Consider the following 19,224-nt stretch of genomic DNA (forward strand, 5'->3'; position numbering starts at 1 on the left):
AGGGAATTGGGAAACCAAATATCCCACATATATACAAGCGAGGAGCCCTTTAATGATCAAAACATTAATGACCATTTTATAACATCAATTACAAAAATAGCAAATTGATCAACATGCTATTAACAGATTCCATAAGCACTATGCAATCAGCATTTATAAAAAAAGACCAAATAAACAACTTTATATGATTTGGCTCTTTTAGTTTAAGCAAATACAGTTTCGTATGGTTCATAAAAGCATACTTACACTATAGAGATAAATGTAAATACTAATGTAATAAACGTGTTCCACAGGAAAAGCACCAGCATATATAAATACAGGAGCATTTAATAGTTCGTTAATTATACACGGAAAGTTCATGTGCTATAAACTAAGAACCTAGCCAATACATAATCCCTTTTCTTCCAAGGAATCCAATCCTTTCTGCATAAAATCTTTCACTTGACACTTACAAGTTTAATTCATACCAGAAGAAGAATATGTTGCCCACCCCTAGAAAGGCCCTGTTTTCATAAAGTCACTCCGAGTTTCAACCCATGAAACTCATCTCAACCATGGCAGATGGAGTTTAGGCAGGACTGGAACTCAAATCTTTGACCATCTGCAACAGGATAGTAGTTGATGCGGAGTTTGACCTATTGAGCTGTGTCAGCGTAGAGCTTTTAAAATATATCGTTATTATTGCATTTTTCATATATGTGTGGATAACCATAAATGAATGAAGAGAGGAATATAGGAAATATGGATTCAATACACAAAATAATTTCTTAAGGACTGCAGTACCATTTTGGAAACACAATCAAAAATAACATTAAAAGCTTTAGTTTATTTAAAGTATATACATATATATATATAATGTGTTTGACAAATTTATTAAAGTTTTTTTGAGGATGTAAGCAGTAGAGTAGATAAAGGGGAACCAGTGGATGTAGTATATTTGGATTTTCAAAAGGCATTCGATAAGGTGCCACATAAAAGGTTGTTACACAAGATAAGGGCTGATGGGGTTGGGGTAATATATTAGCATGGATAGAGGATAGGTTAATGGACAGAAAACAGAAAGTAGGGATAAACGGGTTATTTTCAGGTTGGCAGGCTGTAACTAGTGGGCTACCACAAGGATCGGTGCTGGGGCCTCAGCTATTTACAATCTATATTAATGAATTAGATGAAGGAACTGAGTATAATGTATCCAAGTTAGTTGATGATACAAAGCTAGGTGGGAAAATAAGCTGTGAGGAGGACACAAAGGCCCCAATATTACCAGGGAGGCAGGATGGCAGCGGGGCAGGGAGGAGGCGACTGGGCGCGTGGGTAACCCACCCAGTGAAATCCGTCCGTTCCCCACGCGATCGCGGGTAAATTGAAGGCACTTACCGTGGCTTCCGGGTTTTTTTTTATTCATTCATGGGATGTGGGCGTCGCTGGCGAGGCCAGCATTTATTGCCCATCCCTAATTGTCCTTGAGAAAGTGGTGGTGAACCGCATTCTTGAACCGCTGCAGTCTGTGTGGTGAAGGTTCTCCCACGGTGCTGTTAGGAAGGCAGTTGCAGGATTTTGACCCAGCGACGATGAAGGAACGGCGATATATTTCCAAGTCGGGATGGTGTGTGACTTGGAGGGGAACGTGCAGGTGGTGTTGTTGTTCCCATGTGCCTGCTGCTCTTATCCTTCTAGGTGGTAGAGGTCGCGGGTTTGGGAGGTGCTGACGAAGAAGCCTTGGCAAGTTGCTGCAGTGCATGCTGTGGATGGTCAACTTGCGCAGCAGGTGGACAGCGCACCCGCATCACAGGCTGTCAGCTGGAGGAGCCCTATTTAAAGGGGCAGTCCTCCACTGCTGCTCCTGCAGCAAACAACCAAAAGTACAGCATGAAGCAGACCAGGGGAAAGGCTACTCCCAGATTTAACGATGCCTCACTCCAGGTGTTACTGGATGGGGTGAGGAGGAGGAGGGATATTTTCTACCCAGCGGACGGGAGGAAGTGGCCTGTCTCTGCCACCAAGAAGGCCTGGCTCAAGGTGGCAGAGGAGGTCACCAGTAGCAGCAACGTCTCCCGCACATGGATCCAGTGCAGGAAGAGCTTCAATGACCTAACTAGGTCAGCCAAAGTGAATACACTTACTCATTCTCCTACACTCCGTCTTCCACATCACCGCCCCCACCCCACATCTCCTTCTGCACTGCCAACACTACTCTATAACATCACTCCTCACATGCACTCAAACCTCATCCTCAACTTACGTGCACTTATTCACCTCCCCAGTACTGATCCCTCCACTACCACTCAACCCAATGTTCATACAATGTCATGGCTCTGTCTCATACTCACCCTCTGATGCATCTCTTTCGTGGTCAGCCTCACCCAAACCAATGCATTCAGCGGTTAGCCACGTCACCATCCCTCACTCACGCCTCTCTACTTTCTCCCCTTATAGGAGAAGAGAGGCCAGAATGCACGGGAGAGGGCGAAGACCGGAGGGGAGCTGCAACATCAGGTCAACCTCACAGACGCGAAGCAGGATGCTCTTGAACTGCCCATCCCTAATTGCCCTTAAGAAGGTGGGGATGAGCCGCCTTCTTGAACCGCTGCAGTCCGTGTGGTGAAGGTTCTCCCACAGTGCTGTTAGGAAGGGAGTTCCAGGATTTTGACCCAGCGACGATGAAGGAACGGCAATATATTTCCAAGTCGGGATGGTGTGTGACTTGGAGGGGAACGTGCAGGTGGTTTTGTTCACATGTACCTGCTGCTCTTGTCCTTCGAGGTGGTAGAGGTCGCGGGTTTGGGAGGTGTTGTCGAAGAAGCCTTGGCGAGTTGCTGCAGTGCATCCTGTGGGCCGGTGGTAAAGGGAGTGAATGTTTAGGGTGATGGATGGGGTGCCAATCAAGCAGGCTGCTTTGTTCTGGATGGTGTCGAGCTTCTTGAGTGCTGTTGGAGCTGCACTCATCCAGGCAAGTGGACAGTATTCCATCACACTCCTGACTTGTGCCTTGTAGATGGTGGAAAGGCTTTGGGAAGTCAGGTGAGTCACTCGCTGCAGAATACCCAGCCTCTGGCCTGCTCTTACAGCCACAGTATTTATATGGCTGGTCCAGTTAAGTTTCTGGTCAATGGTGACCCCCCGGATGTTAGTGGTGGGGGATTCGGCGATGGTAATGCCGTTGAATGTCAAGGGGTGGTGGTTAGACTCTCTCTTGTTGGAGATGGTCATTGCCTGGCACTTTTCTGGCGCGAATGTTAGTTGCCACTTATCAGCCCAAGCCTGGATGTTGTCCAGGTCTTACTGCAAGCGGGCTCGGACTGCTTCATTATCTGAGGGGTTGCGAATGGAACTGAACACTGTGCAATCATCAGCGAACATCCCCATTTCTGACCTTATGATGGAGGGAAGGTCATTGATGAAGCAGCTGAAGTGGTTGGGCCTAGGACACTGTCTTGAGAAACTCCTGCAGCAATGTCCTGGAGCTGAGATGATTGGCCATCAACAACCACTACCATCTTCCTTTGTGCTAGGTATGACTCCAGCCACTGGATCGTTTTCCCCCTGATTCCCATTGACTTCAATTTTACTAGGGCTCCTTGGTGCCACACTCCGTCAAATGCTGCCTTGAAGTCAAGGGCAGTCACTCTCACCTCACCTCTGGAATTCAGCTCTTTTGTCCATGTTTGGACCAAGGCTGTAATGAGGTCTGGAGCCGAGTGGTCCTGGCGGAACCCAAAGTGAACATCGGTGAGCAGGTTATTGGTGAGTAAGTGCCGCTTGATAGCACTGTCGACGACACCTTCCATGACTTTGCTGATGATCGAGAGTAGACTGATGGGGCGGTAATTGGCCGGATTGGATTTGTCCTGCTTTTTGTGGACAGGACATACCTGGGCAATTTTCCACATTGTCGGTAAATGCCAGTGTTGTGGCTGTTCTGGAACAGCTTGGCTCGAGGCGCAGCTAGTTCTGGAGCACAAGTCTTCAGCACTACAGCCGGGGTGTTGTCGGGGCCCATAGCCTTTGCTGTATCCAGTGCACTCAGCAGTTTCTTGATATCACGTGGAGTGAATCGAATTGGCTGAAGACTGGCTTCTGTGATGGTGGGGATATCGGGAGGCAGTGGAGATGAATCATCCACTCGGCACTTCTGGCTGAAGATGGTTGCAAATGCTTCAGCCTTGTCTTTTGCACTCACGTGCTGGACTCCGCCATCTTTGAGGATGGGGATGGGGATGTTTGCAGAGCCTCCTCCTCCCGTTAGTTGTTTAATTGTCCACCACCATTCATGACTGGATGTGGCAGGACTGCAGAGTTTTGATCTGATCCGTTGATTGTGGAATCGCTTAGCTCTATCTATAGCATGTTGCTTCTGCTGTTTAGCATGCATGTAGTCCTGAGTTGTAGCTTCACCAGGTTGGCACCTCGTTTTTCGGTACGCCTGGTGCTGCTCCTGGCATGCTCTTCTACTCTCCTCATTAAACCACGGTTGATCCCCTGGCTTGTTGGTAATGGTAGAGTGAGGAATATGCCGGGCCATGAGGTCACAGATTGTGCTGGAATACAATTCTGCTGCTGCTGATGGCCCACAGCGCCTCATGGATTCCCAGTTTTGAGCTGCTAGATCTGTTCTGAATCTAACCCATTTAGCACGGTGGTAGTGCCACACAACACGTTGGATGGTGTCCTCAGTGCGAAGACGGGACTTCATCTCCACGGGAACTGTGCGGTGGTCACTCCAACAATACTGTAATGGACAGATGCATCTGCGACAGGTAGATTGGTGAGGACGAGGTCAAGTAAGTTTTTCCCTTGTGTTGGTTCGCTCACCACCTGCCGCAGGCCCAGTCTAGCAGCTATGTCCTTCAGGGCTCGGCCAGCTCGGTCAGTAGCGGTGCTACCGAGCCACTCTTGGTGATGGACATTGAAGTCCCCCACCCAGAGTACATTCTGTGTCCTTGCTACCCTCAGTGCTTCCTCAAAGTGGTGTTCAACATGGAGGAGGACTGATTCATCAGCTGAGGGAGGGCGGTCGGTGGTAATCAGCAGGAGGTTTCCTTGCCCATGTTTGACCTGATGCCATGAGATTTCATGGGGTCCACAGTCAATGTTGAGGATTCCCAGGGCCACTCCCTCCTGACTGTGTATCACTGTACCGCCACCTCTGGTCAGTCTGTCCTGTCGGTGGGACAGGACATACCCAGGGATGGTGATGGAAGAATCTGGGACGTTGGCTGTAAAGGTATGATTCTGTGAGTATGGCTATGTCAGACTGTTGCTTGACTAGCCTGTGGGACAAGCTCTCACAATTTTGGCACAAGTCCCCAGATGTTCGTGAGGAGGACTTTGCAGGGTCGACTGGGCTTGGTTTGCCTTTGTCGTGTCCGGTGCCTAGTGGTCCGATGCCGGGTGGTCCATCCGGTTTTATTCTTCTTGTGACTTTTTTTAAGCGAGATTTTACAACTGAGTAGCTTGCTAGGCCATTTCAGAGGGCAATTAAGAATCAACCACATTGCTGTGGGTCTGGAGTCACATATAGGCCAGACCGGGTAAGGACGGCAGGTTTCCTTCTCTAAAGGACATTAGTGAACCAGATTGGTTTTTACGACAATCCGGTAGTTTCATGGCCACCGTTACTGATACTGGTATTTTAATTCCAGATTTTATTTAATTAATTGAATTTAATTAATTGAATTTAAATTCACCAGCTGCCGTGGCGGGATTTGAACTCATGACTCCGGATTATTTGTCCAGGCCTCTAGATTACTAGTCCAGTAACATAACCACTATGCTACTGTACAGTCTAAAAATTAGAGCCAGACCTTTCAGGAGTGAGATTAGAAAACATTTCTACACACAAAGGGTGGTAGAAGTTTGGAACTCTCTTCCACAAACGGCAATTGATACTAGCTCAATTGCTAAATTTAAATCTGAGATAGATAGCTTTTTGGCAACCAAAGGTATTAAGGGATATGGGCCAAAGGCAGGTACATGGAGTTAGATCACAGATCAGCCATGATCTTATCAAATGGCGGAGTAGGCACGAGGGGCTGAATGGCCTCTCCTGTTCTTATGTTCCAAACTGTCGTCCAGCAGGGTGGTAGGAATGATGTGGACCTGGCCCAGGAGAGGGATGATGGTGAAAGGGGACATGGAAGTGGGGACGCCACTCAAAGCGCTCCCACGTCTCACTCGTTGCCCCCCGCTCAACCAGTACCCGCAATGCTGCCTCCTCTCCAGGTGGTCGAGTCTGCCCCTGCACAGGTGCAGGTGGAGCAGTCTTTGGAGGGGCCCTCAGGGCACCGAAACACAGAGGGCGTAGGCCCAAAGCACCTAATCGGTCAGGGCATGAACAAGAGCAACTTGCCACTACCTCTGCTGCAGCCACAGGGGTAGCACCACTTAGGAGTACTCGTAAGCGTAAGACAAAGGTTTTGTGAGCACAAAGGGGATGCACAAGGGTATTTGACGGTTTGTCATGTTTTTTATTTATATTTGATTTTTGTTAATGGCATATTAAATATTATTATTGTCACCACTACTGCTACGTCTTGGCCATTCTTGACTGGCTTGTGTAATCAGTCCTTTTCATGAGGTTCACCATGAACATCCACACTTGATGCCACTCATTGGGTCACCCTACAGTGGGTGTATGTGTAGTTGCACCACTATTTTGTGCAGGTGCCTGTGGCGCAGCACTGTGCTGTGAAGCTCCACATGGTGGAGGTGGACGGCGTGCCTGGCGAGGCTGGTGATGTTGCTCCTCCTCAGATGAAGTGATGAATGCAGCTATGGCGTCCCCAATCCTGATGGTGTGAGTTTGAGGGGGTCTGCAAAGTAGGTAAATGTGTTTGCACAGCAGAGTTTAGGGTATAAATTAATAATTTTGAGTGGAAAGACAAAGGTGTTGCAGCCAAAACTTTGTCTGAAGTGACAGAATGCCCTGCTGCAATAAATGAGGTATTCCCCCCAACTGTCAAATAATCCTTTGCATCTCCCACTGACTGCTGGCTGAAACACATCTGCTCCAACAGGGAGTGTTTCCCACAGCACGGGAAACATGCTGAGGATCCTTCAAAATTGCACCCCTGCCAAAATCTCCAGTCAATGAGGTCTGTCAAGTACCTCAAGTATCTAAATAACGATCTAAAGCAGCATCCCGCCGGCTTTAATTGCTGGTGGGTCCCCAAATGTGGGAGCTGCGGGCGCACCTGAACGCGTCATTGGAGAACCCGGAAGTCAGCCGGTTGGAGCCAGGAGCCTCCCCGCCCCCAACGCATCCGCTCGGCAATCCGAAAATCGGCCCCAAAGAGTCTTCAAAGGGATATAGACAGGTTAAGTGAATAGGCAGAAGGAGTATAGTTTGGGGAAATGTGAGGTTATTCACTTTGGTAGGAAGAATAGAAAAACAGAATATTTTTTAAATGGTGAGAAACTATTAAATATTGGTGTTCAGAGAGATCTGGGTGTCCTCATACAAGAAACACAGAAAGTTAGCATGCAGGTGCAGCAAGCAATTAGGAAGACAAATGGCATGTTGGCCTTTACTGCAAGGGGGTTGGAGTACAAGGGTAAGGAAGTCTTGCTGCAATTGTACAGGGCTTTGGTGAGACCACATTTGGAGTACTGTGTACAGTTTTGGTCTCCTTACCTAAGGAAGAATATACTTGCCTTAGAGGTGGTGCAACAAAGGTTCATGAGATTAATTCCTGGGATGAGAGGGTAGTCCTATGAGGAGAGATTGAGTAGAATCTCTACTGGCGACAGGCGTTGTGGCGGGGGATTAGAGGACTGCTAACGTTGTACTGTTGTTTAAAAAGGAAGAAAGAGATAGACCGAGCAATTATAGGCCAGTCAGTCTAATCTCGGTGGTGGGCAAATTACTGGAATCAATCCTAAGGGACAGCATAAATCGTCAAATAGTCATTTAGAAAGGCACGGGTTAATCAAGGACAGTCAGCATGGATTTGTTAAGGGAAGGTTGTGCCTGACTAACTTGATTGAATTTTTTGAGGAGCTAACAAGGAGGGCCAATGAAGGTAACACGTTTGATGTAGTCTACATGGATTTTAGCAAGGCTTTTGACAAGGTCCTACACAGCAGACTGGTCAAAAAAGTAAAAGCCCATGGGATCCAAGGTAAGTGGCGAGTTGGATCCAAAATTGGCTCAGTGGCAGGAAGCAAAGGGTAATGGTTGACGGGTATTTTTGCGACTGGAAAGCTGTTACAAGTAGGGTTCCGCAAAGTTCAAACCTAACCCCAACCCTTGCTTTTTGTGGTATATATTAATGATTTGGACTAGGATGTGGGGGGCTTGATCAAGAAGTTTGCAGTTTATACAAAAATTGGCCGTGTGGTTGATAGTGAAGAGGAAAGCTGTAGACTGCAGGAAGGTATCAATGGACTGGTCAGGTGGGCAGAAAAGTGGCAAATGGATTTCAATCTGGAGAAGTGTGAGGTAATGCATTTGGGGAGGGCAAACAAGGCAAGGGAGTACACAATAAATGGGAGGATACTGAGAGGTGCAGAGGAACAAAGGGGCCTTGGAGTGCATGTCCACAGATCCCTGAAGGTAGCAGGACAAGTAGATAAGGTGGTTAAAAGGGCATACGGGATACTTTCCTTTATTAGCCGAGGCACAGAATATAAGAGTGGGGAGGTGTCGAACTGTATAAAACATTGGTTAGGCCACAACTTAAGTACTGTGCACAGTTCTGGTCAACACATTACAGGAAAGATATGATTGCACTAAAGAGGGTACAGAGGAGAATTACAAGGATGTTGCCAGGGCTGGAGAATTTTAGCAATGCGAAAAGATTGGTTAGGCTGGGGTTGTTTTCTTTGGAACAAAGGAGGCTGAGGAGAGATTTAATTGAGGCGTATAAAATTATGGCAGGACTAGATAGAGTGGATAGGGAGAACCTATTTCCCTTAGTAGAGGGGTCAGTGACCAGGGGGCATAGATTTAAAGTAATTGGTAGGAGGATTAGAGGGGAGCTGAGGAGAAATGTTTTCACCCAGAGGGTGGTGGGGGTCTGGAACTCACTGCCTGAAAGGGTGGTAGAGGCAGAAACTCTCAACTTTTTTGGCTGGCACAGACAAAAGGAAGAAAGAGATAGACCGAGCAATTATAGGCCAGTCAGTCTAATCTCGGTGGTGGGCAAATTACTAGAATCAATCCTAAGGGACAGCATAAATCGTCAAATAGTCATTTAGAAAGGCACGGGTTAATCAAGGACAGTCAGCATGGATTTGTTAAGGGAAGGTTGTGCCTGACTAACTTGATTGAATTTTTTGAGGAGCTAACAAGGAGGGCCAATGAAGGTAACACGTTTGATGTAGTCTACATGGATTTTAGCAAGGCTTTTGACAAGGTCCCACACAGCAGACTGGTCAAAAAAGTAAAAGCCCATGGGATTCAAAGGAAAGTGGCTAGTTGGATCCAAAATTGGCTCAGTGGCAGGAAGCAAAGGGTAATGGTTGACGGGTATTTTTGCAACTGGAAAGCTGTTACAAGTAGGGTTCCGCAAGGCTCAACCCTAACCCCAACCTCCTTCTGTGCCGTTACTTTCTATGATTTTCTCTGGAGTTTAGAAGAATGAGAGGTGATCTCATTGAAACATATAAGACTCTGAGGGGGCTTGACAGGGTAGAGGCTGAGAGGTTGTTTCCCCTGGCTGGAGAGTCTAGAACTATAAGACCATAAGACGATAAGAGATAGGAGCAGGAGTAGGCCATTCGGCCCCTTCGAGCCTGCTCTGCCATTCAATGAGATCATGGCTGATCTGATTTTTACCTCAACTCCACTTTCCCGCCTTTTTCCCATATCCTTTGAATCCCTTGCTGATCAAAAATTTGTCTAACTCAGCCTTGAATATACTCAATGACTCATCCTCCACAGATTTTTGGGGTAAAGAATTCCAAAGATTCACGACCCTCTGGGAGAAGAAATTCTTCCTCATTTCCGTCTTAAACGGGCAACCTCTTATTCTGAGACGATGCCCCCTAGTTTTAGATTCCCCCATGAGGGGTAACATCCTCTCAGCATCTACCCTATCGAGTCCCCTCAGAATCTTGTATGTTTCAATAAGATCTCCTCTCATTCTTCTAAACTCCAATGAGTATAGACCCAACCTGTTCAATCTTTCCTCATAAGACACCCTTCCATACCTGGAATCAACCTAGTGAACCTTCTCTGAACTGCCTCCAATGCAACTATGTCCTTCCTTAAATAAGGGCACCAGAACTGAACGCAGAACTCTAGGTCTGGTCTCACCCTGTACAGTTTTAGCATGACTTCCCTGCTTTTATACTTCATCCCCCTAGAAATAAAGGCCAATATTCCGTTTGCCTTCCGATTACCTGCTGCACCTGTATGTTGACTTTTTGGGACATCCAGATCCCTCTGCACAGCAGTATTTTGTAGTATTTCTCCATTCAAGTAATATTTTGCTTTTTTATTTTTCCTCCCGAAGTGGATGACTTCACATTTTCCCATATTATATTCCATCTGCCAAATGTTTGCCCATTCACTTAACCTGTCAACATCTCTTTGCAGACACTTTGTGTCCTCATCGCAACTTGCTTTTCCATCTATCTTTGTATCACCAGCAAATTTGGCCACAAGACACTCTGTTCCTTCATCCAAGTCATTGATATATATTGTAAATAGTTGAGGCCCCAGCACTGATCCCTGTGGCACCCCACTTGTTACAGATTGCCATTTTGAAAATGACCCTTTTATCCCGACTCTTTGTTTTCTGTTAGTTAGCCAATCCTCTATCCATGCCAGTATATAACCCCCAACTAGGGAGCATAGTCTCAGGATAAGGGGACAGCCATTTAAGACTGAGATGAGGAAGAATTTTATCACTTGGAGGGTTGTCTATCTTTGGAATTCTCTACCCCAGAGAGCTGTGAATGCTGAGTCGTTGAGTACATTCAAGGCTGAGATAGATAGATTTTTGGACTCTAGGGGAATCAAGGGATATGGGGATCGGGCAAGAAAGTGGAGTTGAGGTCGAAGATCAGCCATGATCTGATTGAATGGCAGAGCAGGCTCGAGGTGCCATATGGCCTACTCCTGCTCCTATTTCTCATGTTCTTATTACACCCAGGTCATGTCAATGTTGCTAATTCCCCCGTCACCCAAGGTCATGCACACTCTGATTCTCCTTGGCTTTTTTGCAGAAACACCTGGGCTTTGTACTATTTCTTAGTTGATGGCACAGGTCAAGAACAGATCACATATGAAAATGCAACACAAACCCACATCCTACCCATTCTTTTACATATTGCATTACAGCACCAATGATATTTCAACTCAGCGGAGTTTATGGAGTTTCCTGTATTCTCGAGTTTTACATATTAAACGTATAGAGAGAAAAAAAATGAAAGACTTGCATTTATATAGCACCTTTCGCAACCTCAGAACGTCCCAAAGTGCTTTACAGCCACAGAAGTATTTTTGAAGTGGTGTCACTTTTGTAACGTAGGAAAAGCAGCAGACAATTTGTGCACTGCAAGGTACCATAGACAGCAATGAGATCGAAACACAGGAACAAGAGTAGGCCATCCAGCCCCGCAAGACTGTTCTGCCCACAATTTCCTGAATGGGCAAAATGACGAGATAATCTGTTTTTAGTGATATTGGTTGAGGGATAAATGTTGGCCAGGACACCGAAGAGAACTCTGGCTTCCATGGTGCTCTGATAGTGCCCGATCCGATTTGGTCTCAGAAGCTCAGCAGCGTTAGCTTTGGTTAGTACTTGGATGGGAAACTGCCAGGGAATACCAGGTACAGTAGGCTTTTAGTGGATACGAAATTGGCTAATGGACAGAAAGCAGTGAGGAGTGGTGAACGGTTGTTTTCAGACTGCAAGGAAGTATACAGTGGTATCCCCCAGGGGTCGGTATTAGGGCCACTGCTCTTTTTGATATATATATTAATGACGTGGACTTGGGTATACAGGGCAAATTTCAAAGTTTGCAGATGACACAAAACTCGGCGAAGTAGTAAACAGTGAGAAGGATAGTAACAGGCTTCAGAAGGACATAGACAGACTGGTGAAACGGGCAGACACATGGCAGATGAAATTTAACGCAGAGAAGTGTGAAGTGATGCACTTTGGAACAAAGAATGAGGAGAAACAATATAAACTAAATAGTACAATTTTAAATGGGGTGCAGGAACAGAGACACCTGGGGGTTTATGTACAGAAATCTTTGAAGGTGGCGGGACAAATTGCTAAGACTGTTAAAAAAGCATACAGGATCCTGGGCATAGAGTACAAAAGCAAGGAAGCTATGCTAAACCTTTGTAAATCTCTGGTTAGGCCTCAGCTGGGGTATTGGGGGAGGGTTTAAACTAATTTGGCAGGAGGGGGGGAACCAGGATGTAGCAGCAAAGAGGAGAGACAAGGTGCAGAGAAAACTAGGAGGGACAAACAGCAACAGAATAAAGAATAGAATCATAGAAAGGTTACAGCACAGAAGGAGGCCATGCGGCCCATCGAGTCCATGCCGGCTCTATGCAAGAGCAATCTAGCTAGTTCCACTCTTCTGCCCTATCCCCGCAGCCCTGCAAGTTTTTTCCTTTCAAGTACCTATCCAGTTCCCTTTTGAAAGCCACGATTGAATCTGCCTCCACCACCCCCTCTGGCAGTGCATTCCAGATCCTAACCACTGCATAAGAAAGTTTTTCCTCATGTCACCATTGGTTCTTTTGCCAATCATCTTAAATCAATGTGCTCTGGTTCTTGACCCTTCTGCTAATGGGAAAGCGTAGAAAGAGCAGGAGGTAGATGAGGATGAAAGTAAAACAGACTAGTATGATGTTGGAATGCATGTGTGCTAATGTGAGGAGTGTTATAAATAAGGTTGATAAGCTGCAGGCACAAGTTGCCACATGGGGTTATGATATAGTGCCTATGACGGAGACCTGGCTTAAACATGGGCAAGCCATATGGCCTACTCCTGCTCCTATTTCTTATGTTCTTAATGGGATCTAAACATTCTTGGCTACAATGTATTCAGGAGGGATATGATGTGGAGATGCCGGTGATGGACTGGGGTTGACAATTGTAATCAATTTTACAACACCAAGTTATAGTCCAACGATTTTTATTTGAAATCTACAAGCTTTCGGAGGCTTCCTCCTTCCTCAGGTAAATGTCAGGAGCTCCTTGAAGCCTACGCATTTATACATCGTAGAACAATACATGGTGTTTAAAGACTGCCCCTGCAACTGCCCGTTGCCAAGGCAATCACCGTGTTCAGACAGAACCCCCGAATACACATTCAACAAAACAACAAACAGGGGAAAAAAAGAGAGATGCAGAAACATCCGGAAGGCAGAGAAAGCCAGCAAATGACCCATTATATTAAAAACAGATAGCTTTTGTTCGCTGGTGGGGTAACGTGTAGCGTGACATGAACCCAAGATCCCGGTTGAGGCCGTCCTCATGGGTGCGGAACTTGGCTATCAATTTCTGCTCGACGATTTTGCGTTGTCGTGTGTCTCGAAGGCCGCCTTGGAGAACGCTTACCCGAAGATCGGTGGCTGAATGTCCCTGACTGCTGAAGTGTTCCCCGACTGGGAGGGAGCCCTCCTGTCTGGCGATTGTTGCGCGGTGTCCGTTCATCCGTTGCCGCAGTGTCTGCATGGTCTCGCCAATGTACCATGCTCCGGGGCATCCTTTCCTGCAGCGTATGAGGTAGACAACGTTGGCCGAGTCACAGAAGTATGAACCATGCACCTGGTGGGTGGTGTCCTCTCGTGTGATGGTGGTATCCGTGTCGATGATCTGGCATGTCTTGCAGAGGTTACCGTGGCAGGGTTGTGTGGTGTCGTGGACTCTGTTCTCCTGAATGCTGGGTAATTTGCTGTGAACGATAGTCTGTTTGAGGTTGGGTGGCTGTTTGAAGGCGAGTAGTGGAGGTGTGGGGATGGCCATAGCGAGGTGTTCGTCGTCATCGATGACATGTTGAAGGCTGCGGAGAACATGGCGTAGTTTCTCCGCTCCGAGGAAGTACTGGACGACGAAGGGTACTCTGTTGGTTGCGTCCCGTGTTAGTCTCCTGAGGAGGTCTATGCGATTTTTCGCTGTGGCCCGTCGGAACTGTCGATCGATGAGTCGAGCGTCATATCCCGTTCTTACCAGGGCATCTTTCAGAGTCTGTAGGTGTCCATCCCGTTCCTCCTCGTCTGAGCAGACCCTGTGTATTCGCAGGGCCTGTCCATAGGGGATGGCCTCTTTGATGTGGTTAGGGTGGAAGCTGGAAAAGTGGAGCATCGTGAGGATGTCCGTGGGCTTGCGGTAAAGTGAGGTGCTGAGGTGCCCGTCTTTGATGGAGATTCGTGTGTCCAAGAAAGAAACCGATTCTGAGGAGTAGTCCATGGTGAGCTTGATGGTGGGATGGAACTTGTTGATGTTATCGTGTAGTCTCTTTAGTGATTCCTCACCGTGGGTCCATAGAAAGAAAATGTCGTCAATGTATCTGGTGTATAGCGTTGGTTGGAGGTCCAACCAACGCTATACACCAGATACCCACGGCGAAGAATCACTAAAGAGACTACACGATAACATCAACAAGTTCCATCCCACCATCAAGCTCAGAATCAGTTTCTTTCTTGGACACACGAATCTCCATCAAAGACGGGCACCTCAGCACCTCACTTTACCGCAAGCCCACGGACAACCTCACGATGCTCCACTTTTCCAGCTTCCACCCTAACCACGTCAAAGAGGCCATCCCCTATGGACAGGCCCTGCGAATACACAGGGTCTGCTCAGATGAGGAGGAACGGGATGGACACCTACAGACTCTGAAAGACGCCCTGGTAAGAACGGGATATGACGCTCGACTCATCGATCGACAGTTCCGACGGGCCACAGCGAAAAATCGCATAGACCTCCTCAGGAGACCAACACGGGCCGCAACCAACAGAGTACCCTTTGTCGTCCAGTACTTCCCCGGAGCGGAGAATCTACGCCATGTTCTCCGCAGCCTTCAACATGTCATCGATGACGACGAACACCTCGCTATGGCCATCCCCACACCTCCACTACTCGCCTTTAAACAGCCACCCAACCTCAAACAGACTATCGTTCGCAGCAAATTACCCAGCTTTCAGGAGAACAGCGTCCACGACACCACACAACCCTGCCACGGTAACCTCTGCAAGGCATGCCAGATCATCGACACAGATACCACCATCACACGAGAGGACACCACCCACCAGGTGCATGGTTCATACTTCTGTGACTCGGCCAACGTTGTCTACCTCATACGCTGCAGGAAAGGATGCCCCGGAGCATGGTACATTGGCGAGACCATGCAGACACCGCGCAACAATCGCCAGACAGGAGGGCTCCCTCCCAGTCGGGGAACACTTCAGCAGTCAGGGACATTCAGCCACCGATCTTCGGGTAAGCGTTCTCCAAGGCGGCCTTCGAGACACACGACAACGCAAAATCGTCGAGCAGAAATTGATAGCCAAGTTCCGCACCCATGAGGACGGCCTCAACCGGGATCTTGGGTTCATGTCACGCTACACGTTACCCCACCAGCGAACAAAAGCTATCTGTTTTTAATATAATGGGTCATTTGCTGGCTTTCTCTGCCTTCCGGATGTTTCTGCCTCTCTCTCTCTCTCTCTGTGTTTTTTTTTCCTGTTTGTTTTTTTGTTGAATGTGTATTCGGGGGTTCTGTAGGTGACACCTCTCTGTCTGAACACGGTGATTGCCTTGGCAACGGGCAGTTGCAGGGGCAGTCTGTAAACACCATGTATTGTTCTACGATGTATAAATGCGTAGGCTTCAAGGAGCTCCTGACATTTACCTGAGGAAGGAGGAAGCCTCCGAAAGCTTGTAGATTTCAAATAAAAATCGTTGGACTATAACTTGGTGTTGTAAAATTGTTTACAAAAATTCAGGAGGGATAGGGAAGGAAAAAAGAAAGTCGGGGGGCAGGGGGGCGGAGGCAATATTGATCAAGGATAATATTACAATTCTACAGAGGGAAGATATACTAGAGGGTTCAAAGATTGAATCTATTTGGTTACAGTTAAGGAACAGAAAAGGAGCTGTTGCATTGCTGGGTGTTTACTATAGACCCCCAAATAGTGAGAAGGGGATAGAAGAGCAAATCCATAGGCAAATTTCAGAGAAATGTAAAAATAATAGAGCAGTAATAGTAGGGGACTTCAATTACACTAACATAGATATAATATAAATAGAGGCATAGAGTACAAAAGCAAGGAAGTTATGTTGAACCTTTATAAAGCACTGGTTCGGCCACAACTGGAGTATTGTGTCCAATTCTGGGCACCGCACTTTCGGAAGGATGTGAAGGCCTTAGAGAGGGTGCAGAAAAGATTTCCTAGAATGGTTCCAGGGATGAGGGACTTCAGTTACGTGGATAGACTGGAGAAGCTGAGGTTGTTTTCCTTAGAGCAGAGAAGCTTAAGAGGAGAATTGATGGAAGTGTTCAAAATCATGAAGGGTTGAGACAAAGTAAATAAAGAGAAACTGCTCCCGTTGGCAGAAGAGTCGAGAACCAGAGAACACAGATTTAAGGGGATTGGCAAAAGAACCAAAGGCGACATGAGGAAAAGCTTTTTACGCAGCGAGTAGTTATGATTTAGAATGCGCTGCCTGAAAGGGTGGTGGAGGCAGATTCAATTGAATTCAATGATTCAATCAAAAAGGAATGGGATAAATACTTGAAGGGAAAAAATTTGCAGGGCTACGGAGAAAGAGCAGGGGAATGGGACTAACTGGATTGCTCTTACAAAGAGTCGGCACGGGCTCGATGGGCCAAATGGCCTCCTTCTGTGCCGTAACCATTCTATGATTCTAGACCGGGAAAAAAAGAGTAAAGGGCAAGGAGGGTGAAGAATTCCTAAAATGAGTATAGGAGAACTTTCTTAATCAGTATGTTTCTAGCCCAACAAGGAAGGAAGCAGTGCTGGAACTAGTTCTAGGGAATGAAGTAAGGTTAGTAGAGTGTGTTTCAGTGGGAGAACATCTGTGTAATAATGATCATAATATAATTAGGTTTAAAGTAGTTTCAGAAAGGGGCAAGAAAAATCCTAGGTGAAAATACCCAACTGGAAGAGAGATAATTTCAGTGATTTGAGAAGGGATCTCGGACAGGTGGACTGGAAACAAAGATTGGCCAAGAAAACAGTAAATGAGCAATGGCAGGTCTTCAAGGTGGAGATAGTTCAGGTACAAACCAAGCATATTCCCATAAGAAGGAAAGGTAGGGCATCCAAAGCTAGAACTCCCTGGATGACAAAGGTAATAGAGGTTAAAATAAAACATTAAAAGAAGGCTAATGAAATGATAAATGTCAGGTACAGAATATTGTAGAAAAACAGGCAGAATACAGAGTGCAGGGGGGAATTGAAAAAGCATATAAGAGGGACAAAGAGAGAATATGAGAAAAGATTAGCGGGTAACATAAAAGGGAATCCAAAAATAATTTCTAAACATATCAACAATAAAAGGTTAGTTAAAGGAATGGTGGGGCCAATTAGGAACAACAAAAGAAACCTTCTTGTGGAGGCAGAGGACATGACTGAGGTACTGAATGAGTACTTTGCATCTGTCTTCACAAAAGAAGAGGATGAAGTTAATGTCGCAGTAGAGGAGGGGGGAGTAGAGATATTGGAGAGGATAAAAATAGATGGAAAGGAGGTGCTAAATAGGTTGGCATCACTCAAAGTTAACAAGTCATCCAGTCCAGATGGGATACATTCTCGCTGCTGCGGGAAGCAAGAGTGGAGAGAAGCTCTGACCACAATCTTTCAATTCTCCTTGGATATGGGAGTGATGCCAAAGGACTGGAGGACTGCAAATGTTACACCCCTATTCAAAAAAGGGGAGAGGGATAAACCTGGTAACTGCAGGCCAGTCAGTCTAACATCGGTGGTGGGAAAATTACTAGAGACCATTGTCAAGGACAAAATTAATTCTCATTTGGAGAAGCATGGGTTAATAAGGGACAGCCAGCACGGATTTGTCAACGGCAAATCATGTCTGACTAACCTGATTGAGTTCTCTGATGAAGTATCAGGGAGGGTTGATGAAGGTGGTGCAGTAGATGTTGTATATGTGGACTTCCAAAAGTCATTTGATAAAGTACCACTTAACAGGCTTATTCGGAAAACAGGAGCTCATGGGATTAAAGAGACGGTGGTAACTTGGGTAAGTAATTGGCTATGGGATTGAAGGCACAGAGTGGTACAAAACTTGGCTAAATATAGTGAGGATAGTAGCAGATTTCAGGAGGACATAGGCAGACTGGTGAAATGGGCAAACACGTGGCAGATGCAATTTAATGCAGATAAGTGTGAAGTGATGCACTTTGGGAGGACAACATGGAGAGGCAGTATAATGTAAATGGTACTATTTTGAGGGGGCTGCAAGAGCAGAGGGACCTGGGGGTGCATATTCACAAATCTTTGAAGGTGGCAGGGCAAGTGATAAGGTGGTTAAGATATGGGATACGTGGCTTTGAAAATCGGGGCATTGAATACAAAAACAAGGAAGTCATGCTAAATCTTTACAAATCACTGGTTAGGCCTCAGCTGGAGTATTGAGTACAATTCTGGGCACCACACTTTAGGAAGGATGTCAAGACCTTGGAGAGGGTACGGAGGCGGTTTACCAGGATGACACCAGGAATGAGGGAAATCAGTTATGTGGAGAGATTGAAGAAGTTGGCATTGTTCTCCTTAGAGCAGCAAAGGTTAAGGGGAGACCTAATAGAGGTATTCAAAAGAAACTGTTTCCTCTGGCAAGTGGATCGGTAAACAGAGGTCATAGATTTGAAATAACTGGCAAAAGAACTTGAGGGGAATGAGGAGAAATTTTTTTCACACAGAGGGTTGTTAAGATCTGGACCGCACTACCTGAAAGGGTGATGGAAGCAGATTCTATAGAGACTTTCAAAAGGCAACTGGACATGTACTTGAAGAGGACTAATTTGCAGGGTTATGGGGAAAAAGCTGGGGGGTGGGACTGGTTTGAATAGTTCTTTCAAAGAGCCAGCACAGGTATGATGGGCCGAATGGCCTCCGTCTGTGCTGTAAGTTTCTAGGATTCTGTGAACTCCCCTGCTCTTCTTCGAAATAGCGTCATGGGATCTTTTACGTCCACCTGAGAGGGCCTTGGTTTAACATCTCATCTGAAAGACGACATCTCCAACAGTACTGCACTGGAGTCAACTTAG

At 46.5% G+C, this 19,224-nt stretch overlaps 1 protein-coding gene across 8 annotated transcripts in view; it reads right to left on the reverse strand.

Annotated features, from left to right (window-relative positions):
- ppp1r9a (protein phosphatase 1, regulatory subunit 9A) overlaps positions 1 to 19,224 on the reverse strand; it is a 371,465-nt gene that overhangs the window by 71,533 nt on the left and 280,708 nt on the right. The window lies entirely within an intron of this gene.

Source organism: Heptranchias perlo, chromosome 2 (assembly GCF_035084215.1).
Source record: "Heptranchias perlo isolate sHepPer1 chromosome 2, sHepPer1.hap1, whole genome shotgun sequence".
In the NCBI taxonomy this organism is placed as follows: Eukaryota; Metazoa; Chordata; class Chondrichthyes; order Hexanchiformes; family Hexanchidae; genus Heptranchias; species Heptranchias perlo.